Source organism: Lontra canadensis, unplaced genomic scaffold, assembly GCF_010015895.1.
Source record: "Lontra canadensis isolate GAN:19392208 unplaced genomic scaffold, GSC_riverotter_1.0 scaffold101, whole genome shotgun sequence".
In the NCBI taxonomy this organism is placed as follows: Eukaryota; Metazoa; Chordata; class Mammalia; order Carnivora; family Mustelidae; genus Lontra; species Lontra canadensis.
This window is the reverse complement of record NW_022631095.1, coordinates 6,688,866-6,698,934: the sequence shown is the minus strand read 5'-3', so window position 1 is coordinate 6,698,934 and position 10,069 is coordinate 6,688,866. Positions and strand designations below refer to the sequence as shown.

General features: G+C 39.2%; 1 long non-coding RNA gene across 1 annotated transcript; it reads left to right on the top strand.

Annotated features, from left to right (window-relative positions):
• The first annotated feature begins 1,637 nt into the window (after positions 1–1,637).
• On the top strand, positions 1,638–6,374 carry LOC116855375. The gene is made up of 3 exons (XR_004380336.1): positions 1,638–1,964; positions 2,448–2,624; positions 6,157–6,374. It is a non-coding gene; the product is annotated as an uncharacterized LOC116855375 (long non-coding RNA).
• The last annotated feature ends 3,695 nt before the right edge of the window (positions 6,375–10,069 follow it).

The window sequence follows — 10,069 nt, the reverse complement described above, 5'->3', positions numbered from 1 at the left end:
CCCACCATGCTGCCTTTCAAATGCCTCCCCAGAGACCCAAGTATATGACCCAAGTATATATACACATCATTAATACATTGTTTATACTGGCATAAAATTACCTAGTCACATTGTGAATATCTGTTCATAGTAATCCGTCGAGTTTTGTTTTTTTTTAAACTAGAACTATTTTAAGTTTCCCTTTTTTTCCACCGCACTTTTAGAATAAACCATTCTAGTCCTAGAAGTACCCAGGGATCAATATAATGCTTTCTGTCATAACAATAAAAACTAAAACTAATTTTTTTTCAGATGCTTTCAGAGGAGCTCCATCTTTTTTTTTCCTTTTTCCATCAATTTCTCTGGGTCACCACTATGTTGAGGATGCCCCAGCCCATGAAACAGGGTGCTTGAGATGTACCTCCTTTTCAGTAAGCAGCAAACTGCTTTCATCACCAGACCTGCTCACATACTACCACCACAGAACCAAACACATGACTGCGCTGGCTTCACTTAGAATTTTGGATTTTGGGGGCACCTGGGTGGCTCAGTGGGTTAAGCTTCTGCCTTCGGCTCAGGTCATGATATCAGGGTCCTGGGATCGAGCCCCACATCGGGCTCTCTGTTCAGCGGGGAGCCTGCTTCCCCCTCTCTCTCTGCCTATCTCTCTGCCTACTTGTGATCTTTCTCTCTGTCATATAAATAAATAAATTCTTAAACAACAACAACAAAAAAGAATTTTGGATTTTGAAACAACAATGAATAAAACAGCCATTTATAGCTAGAGGTCTCTTGGCATCCATTCAGTTCAACACCTTTCTTTCTCCACTGTTCATTTCTTTTGGTATATAGAGTGGAGCTCAACCTCCTTCGTTTCACAGGTACTTTGGGCAGAATTAGTTTTTGTTTAATTACCTTTAAATACATCTTTAAAATCTGTATGACTGTTTTTGAAGTTTTCAAACTCATTGCCACTGTATCACTTTTTCCAGGCACCATTTCCATCCTGATACTTGAAGGAAATGGGCCTTAGAACTTCAGAATTGCTACACACATGTCCTGAATAAGAGTGCTTGTTCTCCAAGTTTAAAGCAATCTGATTTGGAAGGAGTGAGAGGTTGCTAGAGTTTAAAAATAGCCAGCTGAGTATAGGAGGCTTTTTCCAATTACTGTGGAAAGATACTTTCAGGCCTGATTAGCCCCCAAACCACAAACTATAAATGTTTTACAGCTTGTGGGCTTAAATATATTGAGATAATCTGGGATATTTACTCAAAAACCATGATAATTTGAGCATGATAAACCATTTGATCAAGTCAAATATTATCAATTCTTCATGAAGAATAAAATTACTAAATGTAACTTAATACAACCATATGTTTATATAGTCCATTTACCTTTTCGAAAAATAGGTCTGTATTTGTGGAATCACTCTATCTTCCCAACAGTTTTGCCTTCAATTTCCTTCTAATTTAATTCATTCCTTATTCTGCCACCAGGGATCCTTGCCCATAACACATCCATGAAGCAATGGCAGATAAGTGAATTTATGGCATTTGTAAAAAAGGATTAAAATGAACCCAGGCAGCAAGGGAGGCATTCATGAGGAGGATATTGTTGGATAGTGAGAACCTGGGAGTCTCAATGGAGTAGGAGCCATGATGAGATTAAAGGACTTTTCTAGTAGGATACATGAATAATTGAACTAGAAGGATATAGGTAGTCTGGGAACTTGATATTGGCATCCGAGATTTCAGAGATGGTGCAAGGTGTCCCAGGGTGCAGCAATAAGTGGAGGTAACTGAAATAGAGGGAAGGAAAGATCATATGAGACCAAGAGGTGAAGAAACTGAGATGCCAGAGAATTAAAATGGTATTTCCTGGGAATGCTGGATTTACAAAGAGTGACAGAATTTGGAGTGGAAAGGAAGCCTGGGAACAAGGGAATGAAGAAGTATGGCCAGGAGGTGACAGAGATGAGGAAGGTACTACGTCCCAATCACATGAGTGTTAAAAGGCAGTGTTTTGCAGGGAAAAATGATCTGGAGGTGACAGAGGGAAGCAAGGAAGATCTCTACCTTACCTCTGGGATCCCGGTTACATGGAATGTGGGAGAAAAGACAGTCTTTCAGGGCCATGAGGAAGGTGTCTTCAGAGAACCTCCATATTTCAGAGGGGAGGTTGTGATATGGAGAAGTTTCAGGAGGGAACTGAAGGTGGACTGGACAGGTCAGGGCACTTATGGAGAATGGGCAGGGAGAGCGTGATGGTGGATGTTGGGGACACTGGGACTTCTGGAGGGATGAGGCATGGGGAGATGTGCACAAGCCAATGCCTACTGGCCTCTTAGAGGAATCAGATTTGGCTCTGGAAGGCTGGTGCCATAGTCCTGCCCTTGCCATCACAGGCAGCTGTTCTCCTTGGATACCCCACACCTCTGTCCCCCATCTGCCTCTGCATCCTTGTAGCTCTCCAAACACAGTCTGGATCCTCCCACCTCTGAACTCTGCCTCCAGTGCTCCCTCATCTGAGGTGCCCTATTTAAGCCCCCAACTGTCTTTAATGCTTGGCCCAAATGCACACTCTCTGCAAAATCCTACAAGACATCTCCAGTCAGAAACAACAGATCCTGCTTCTGATTTCATGTAAGTGGAATGGGATATGGAATTTGAAATGGAATGTTTTAAAACTATTTTTTCCTCTCCTCAGTAGAAATTCTTTATTCTGTGTATTCTTGAGGGAGGGTGATATATTTTAAAGGAAGGCCCCTGGGTTTCTAAGGCCCCCACACTTCCCTTCCAGGAAGGGAAAATAAGTTTTGTGTTGCACAAGATCAGGGTCCCAGTTTGATGCACCCCTGAGCCCCTGCCTAGGAAAAAGCAGATAATGAGGCTTTGGTGAAGGGGGGCTAAGGAAGATGTGGTGGAAGCTGGGGAGAAAGCTCAGCAGCTGGGAGAAAGGGACAAGGGGGAATCCAGAGAGGTCAAATCCCTGCCACCATCCTGGAGACCTTGGGAGCCTGCTCTTAGTACTAGGAAAGAGATCGGCACTGCAAGAACAGGAGCCCAGACGGAGGCCTGACTCACGTACCCCCCTGAGTGGGACCGTTGCCTCTTCTGAAGCAGAGTGTTCACTTGTCCACTGCCCACTGTCTCCTGCTACTTGCCACAGTCCCCAGCAGGGACTCCGCGCGTGCGCAGTAGGTGCTCAGTATAGGTTTACTGAGTTAATAAAACATCCTGTGAGGTAGAAGGGATAAGTCTTAGCCTCTATACTTTACTCCTGAAGATTCTGAGGCATAGCAAAGTGATGAAGACATCCACATGTTTACTTAAACAGTGACTGACAGAGTGGGAGCAAGAATCCAGGCTCCTCGTGTCCTGGCACGGCTGCTATTGTCATAGCGGAGCCACACAGCTCCCCTGAGTGAACACAATGAGGATATATCAGAAAAGAAAGGCAGAACTTTGTGATTCTGTATTCAAATTATTTTATAGAGAGACTCCATAAAACTCTCTCCTTTTAGATACATAGGTCGTCTCCTGACAGAAGCACTATAATAGCAACTGTACAAATTTTGATGTGGACAGGAACTGAGAGAAGAGATGCAAAATTAAGCTAGTTGTAGAGTTAGGTTGGTATTGTGAGTAATACCCACTGACTTTTCTTCAATATTTAAAATACTATTTTTATGTTATATTTTCAATAGATAGGCTTAAGAAAATCTCAACTTCACAATAAGGCAACAACAATAGCATTTGTTGAATTGTTGTTAAAAAGAATCACGGATAAAAAAATAGTTTCACATCTTTGCTCCTGGATGACAGGAAGAATGTTCTGTAGGTCAATGTAGCATCAAAGGCTCTCCCACCTGGGAGGCATTCCACTTGACATGCAAGAGACCCTGAGTATTAGTTGGGGACTAGGGATTCAATGCCACAGGTTGCAGGTTGCTTTTTGTGGCTTTGTTGATTGAAATGCAATTGAGTAGGAAGCGGAGGAGATGATTAAGGAGCAAGAGATGGAGAAAATAGGAGGGAGGGTAAATGCATATATTAGCTTTAGATTGTCATCAGCAAATGCTACCCATTTGCCATCTCTCCCCACGGATCTCTCATTAGCTGTCACCTGGACACCTCCAGCTGGCAGCTCCTGGGCAAATTCTGATGAAGGCCCATGACATCTCAGGACATTCAGATTCATCAGTGTAGGGATTCAAACTAGATTTGCCGCCATCGGTTACAAGACCTGGGGAGCCCAAAGCATCTTCTTTCACCCCGAGTTAGATCCTTTCCCTGAGTCCTACATGTAGGAGGTTAATAAAAGTAAAAACTGACTAAATTAACTCCTGCTCTTAAAACATGGGATTCCGGTTACCTTCAGGACATGTGGGTGGAGCCTGGGAGGGAGCAGGAGGGAGTTGCTGGGTTGCTAGTCAGTTGTGTGAAAATCCACTGATATACGCACTCTTCTAGATGTATGTTATAATTCAGTCAGAAGTCAAAAGGAAAGAAGAAGGAGAGAGGAAGGAAAGGAGGCAGCCAGGGAAGACTGTTTGTAAAGCCAGACGGAGGAGCACTTGTACATCCTTCTAGATTGTTTAGTCGTGGTACAACACGACAAAAGTTTATTAGAGGACAATGAGCTTGACCGTGGAGAGCAGTCCAAGTGGAATGAGGCTGAGGTAAGAAAATGGGGAAAGAGTTACCGTGGCCTCAGTCTGGGTTATGAGGGCTTAGATTAGATTCATATCCACAGTGATGAGATCTAAGATGGTAGCAGACCATTAGGTCTAAGAGTAGCCAGTTTCAGGGTAAGCTATCACATAAATGAACCGATATTCAGCGTATGCCACAGGTTGCTTTACATAAGCTGATATTTAATATTGTGTCACACAATATTAAAACTCGTTTCGTTTAAGTAGTAATTATAATTCTTGGCGCCATTAGTTGGGCAGGGTTCAGGAGAGCCCACTTAGACATGCTCAGCTCGGTGGCTGAGCTCAGCGCTCTGGGCCTGAACAGCCTCTATTCCCAGATGGGCGTCATCTGTCAGGGGGATCCAGTGAGGGGCTGTGGGTGACTCTAGCTTAGACCAACCAAAAGTTTGGCAGCATGAACCTTTTCTTGTTGTTTTTTTGTTTTTGTTTTTAAGGATTTTATTTATTTATTTGACAGACAGAAATCACAAGTAGGCAGGGAGGTACGCAGAGAGAAGCGAGGGGGAGGAGGCTCCCCACTGAGCAGAGAGCCCGATGTGGGGCTCGATGTGGGGCTCGATCCCAGGACCCTGATATCATGACCTGAGCCGAAGGCAGAGGCTTAACCCACTGAGCCACCCAAGCGCCCCTTTTCTTGTTATTTTATTTTGGTTTGTTTGGTCTTTAATACATCATGATAATGCTCGTGTCAAATGATTACACTGTCAGATAAAACTACTAAATATTTTAGGGCCTGTTCAAAAGATTAACAGCTGAATATTTGAGGTTGAAGGAAATATTGCTTTCCAAAGTATATAATAAAAATTTTAAAGGCTGGATTGAACAGACCAAAGTTATCCTTTGGAAAAATAATGTGAAGAATGTATTAACACAGGGTCTTTGTAGAATTTAGATTTATGCAAATCTTCAATTTTCCATAATCCAAATTTAACAAACTCAGAATGACACAAATTTGTTATAATGCAAACTAAACATTTTAGTACATCTTTCTAGAATTCAACAGAATGTTGACATCTAAATTCACATTATGCACCTCATTTAATTTCTGCATGATGAACCAACAGGCAGAAACAGATGAATTGCTGACACATTGACTTTTTTCCAACTCCCAGGAGAAAAACCGAGGTCTGTGTCAGAGATAACAGAGAAGATCTTCTGGTTCATCAGTTTGCGTAAAGCCGTAATTATGTATGTAAGTAATTTCTATGTACTGCACTACTGTATTATTACTATTCAGCTTTGCTGTGATGTCAGTCATTGAAACATAATCTAATTTTATAGAGTTCCTTAAAGGCTTGGAAAGTTGTAAGGCTTAGTTGTAAGCTGCTTCTCTGCTCATTAGCATTGACCTCCATGGTTTGTTTATTTGGACCTTTTTTTCTTTTTTGGCCTCCTGCCCCCAAGTTCACACGCCTTTGTTTCATAATCCTTACTGTCTTTGTACCCTCTTGACCCAGAAGAGAGGCAGATGAATGGAAGCATTGAGGCCAAACTACAGCTTCTGCAAATAGGCAAGAAGCCTGAACACCTACTCACTTGTCTCTGATTTATTTGGAAACAAAGAAGGGAGGAGGAGAAAGAGAAGAATCGGACAGGTATTTAAGGTCTTCCTGGACTCACCAGTCAGCACTACCATCTGGAATATGATTAAACAGCGTGCGGCGCGTAGGAAGACCTGTATGAATAACGTTCGTTACTGTTGTCCTCTCCTGTTGGTATTTCTGAGCACCTCTATTTCAGTCTTGTACTCCATCTTGGGACTTTGTACAATGGTGCCTTATCCTCAACTCCAACCCCCAACCAAGCAAGCAGCCTTCTGCCCTCTTCAGAGAGACAAGAAGAGTCAGATGAAATGATGGGCGGGGACGTGCAAAATTGGGCAATGCTTCAATCTGCAAAGACCAAGTAGGCTTCTGTTCAAAATCTATAAAATCTGAGTGGCATGCATGAAATGAACACGGGCAGTCCCTAAATCAAGAGTTATTCAGATGATAAATAGATTCTGAAATTCTAAGCATTTAGGACAAATAAAATGAGTTTTTACTTCACACAGTTGGTAATAAGCTTATAAAATTCACGACTGGAAAGGTCATGCAGGAAATATAATTGAATTATAAAAAGGTCAGACATATTTGTTAACTATTGCCCTCAAAATAGATATTATATAAATGACCTAAAAATTTGGGAAATTATACTATAAATTTTAAAAAGAAAAAAGCTGAATTGAAATTAAATGTGCATCACAAATATAGTAATATCCAAATATGGATGTTTGGGACAAAAAGAAGAGTTTTCAAAAATGAAAAATAATTGTGGTTAAGATTTTGGACAGGTTTTGTCTTTTTTAATTCAAAAAGTTATTTAATATAATAAATATTGCTTCAAATTAATATTTATCTGTTCCATCATTTTCTATTCTTTTACTTCAATGTTTTGGTGTTTTCATGTTTTAGGCATATTTCAGAAATAGTATATAGCTGGAATTTTTTCTCTCTCTTTGATTTACTTTGTTTTTAACTTTTAAGATGACAACATTTATATTCCTTGTGATTATTGATAAATTTAGACTTGTTTACTCCACCTTATTTTATTATTTTTGTTTGCCTTGTTTTCTACACCTCTTTTCCTCCTCTTCTTTGCCTTTAAAAAATATTAACATGACTTCTAGTCACTTATTTTTTCTCATCTTCTTTTTGCTTCTGGTTTGCAAATTAAAATATTCTATTAGTATTTTTTTCAGAAATCTCTTGAGTAAACAAAGTCTAATTGTAATCCACCATTTTCATCTTCTCTCCAAAATGCAAAAGCTTTTGGAATGCTTTATTTCACAATTAGACATAATTTTCATTATAAACAACATGTTTTCTAATCTATCTGCTCACCATTCCTTCCTGCATCTGAAACCTTCCTTCTGGAATCACTTTTCTCTACTTTGAAGTGGATTCTGTAGATGTTTCTTTGGTAAAGATCTGCTGGTGGCAACTCTCCCAGCCTTGACGGTCTAAAATGGTTGTTATTTCAAACTTAGTCTGTAAACAGCTTTTCTAAGTTTTCATTCAACTATTCATGACATCGGTCCACGGTTTCTGGCTGCTTTTATGGTGTCTGCTAGAATTTTAATTGTCACACCTTTGTGGGTGATTTGCATTTTCTCTTTGGCTGCTTAGAAGATCTCTTTGCATGGATAGTTGACAGTTTCGCTATAATTTCTCTAAGGGTAGTTTTATTTTTATTTATCCTATTTGGTGAGTCTTGTCTCCTCAGAAACCCATTTCTTTCTTCAATCATCACCTCTCCTCCATATTTTCTGTTGTCTTCTTCTGGGACCCTGGTAGCACTGATGGCAGGCTTCTCATTCCCTCCTCTGCGAGCCTCGGTCTCTGTCTAGTGGTTTCCACATCTGCCCTCACAGGTTCCCTTGGCAGCTACTGTTCATGCCCTATTTCACCTCTCCATTGAGTTTTTAATTTCAACAATTATGCTTTTCAATTTAAAGAGTTCTGTTAGATTCTCTTGTAAATCTGTCATTTTGTTTCTTCATCAAATGTATAATCCTATCCTTTATTTCTGTATTATGTATTGTTTATCTAATAATTTTAAAATGTGGAATCCTTGGGAGCCTAAGCCTGTTTATTTCCCTTTTCTGCAACATGATGGCTCATCTACTTGTGATTTTGGTGATCTTTTTGAACTCAGATTTGCATGAGCTTAAATCATGGAAATCATGCATTATTTCTTCTAGACTGTTTTTGCTACTACTGAAACAGGTACTATTTTGACCCTCTCTTGTGTCAGACTGGTAGGTTTACCTTATCCTCCTGATACCGGCCTGAGGCCCGAGCTCCTGAAGGCAGCCCTATCAGGGAAACACTACACTTCCCCTTTGCTTGCAGCTCCCAGCTCCTGACTCTGCTCTCAGCTTACTTTATGGTCGGGACATGGGGTTTGTGGGCTGGAGCTTGTGGGGTACGGGAGCCTTAAAGGGCTCCTTTACTTACGAGTCCACCCATGTATTAAAAGGAATGATTTATCTCAAAAGAGATGTCTGCTTTAACTCAAACTCCTTCAGCACCTAGCACAGTGTGTGGCACCATGTTTATTTACTGAGTGGATAAGTAATAAAAATGTAACAACAACAACAACAACAATCATGGAGCATATCCTTGTGCCAGCCTCTAGGCTACTTTTAGAAAGAAGTTTCCTATTTAATCTTCCCAATAACCTTACAAGATGAATGTATTTATTATTTTTTAAATATTTTACAAATAGTAAATGACAGCTGTGATTCTAATCCAAGTCTATTTTGTTCCAAAGTCTATGTACAGAATTGCTATATATGTTGTTTCAGCATCAACAAATGAATAAATATAAAAAGTTAATTGTTTAATTAATAAATATTTACTGAGGATTTACTAAGATCCCAACATCCTTGTCAGGTACTGGGGGCACAAGAGTGAACAACAGAAAAAAAAAAATCTAGCCTGTGTGGAGCTTACATTATTAAGAGCAGAGAAAGCACAAACACATAAGTAAATTTAGAATAAGGAATTTATACATACATTTATAATTTATATCTTTATAATAAGGAATTACATGTATAAATTTAAAATTAAGGAAGACTGAGATTGCCAAGGGCTGGAAATTTTTTTTTTTTATTTTGCTTTAAATGATCAGGGGAAGTCTCACTAATAGATGATATTTGAATGAAATAAATGAATGAATGAGTTTAAATTTCAGCTATTTTGGTACAACATGAGACAGACTACATATAATTTAAACATAAAACAACATGGACAGAGCTAGAGAGTATAATACTAAATGAAATAAGTCAGTCAGAGGAAGACAAATACTGTATGATCTCACTCATATGTGGAAATGTAAGGAACTAAATAAAAGAACAAAGGAAAAAGAGAGAGAGAAAAACGAAGAAACAGACTCTTAACTCTAGAGAACAAACTAGAGGGGAGGTGGGTGAGGAGACTCGGGGAAATAAGGAACAGCGATTAAATAGCAGTACACTTGTCATGAAGGAAAAAATAAAATAAAATGATAAAAAAATAAAATAAAGTAAATTTGGGAGTAAAAAAGAAATACTATTCAGTACTATATCAATGTTCAGGTGAAAAGATCTCAAGGCTAAGTTATTAAGTTTAAAAAAAAAGTGAAATTCATAGCACTCTACATATTATGCTAACATTTGCATTTAAAAAGGGATATAAAAATACACATATTTAAAAAGCAAAACCAAATAAGATTTCCTTTAACAACGGTATTTCACTAATAGATATTTTTTAATATTAATATTGCACTTACACTGTAATTTCTATTTAAAGCAATGAGGATTCATTTTATGTTCACCTCATAAATTTA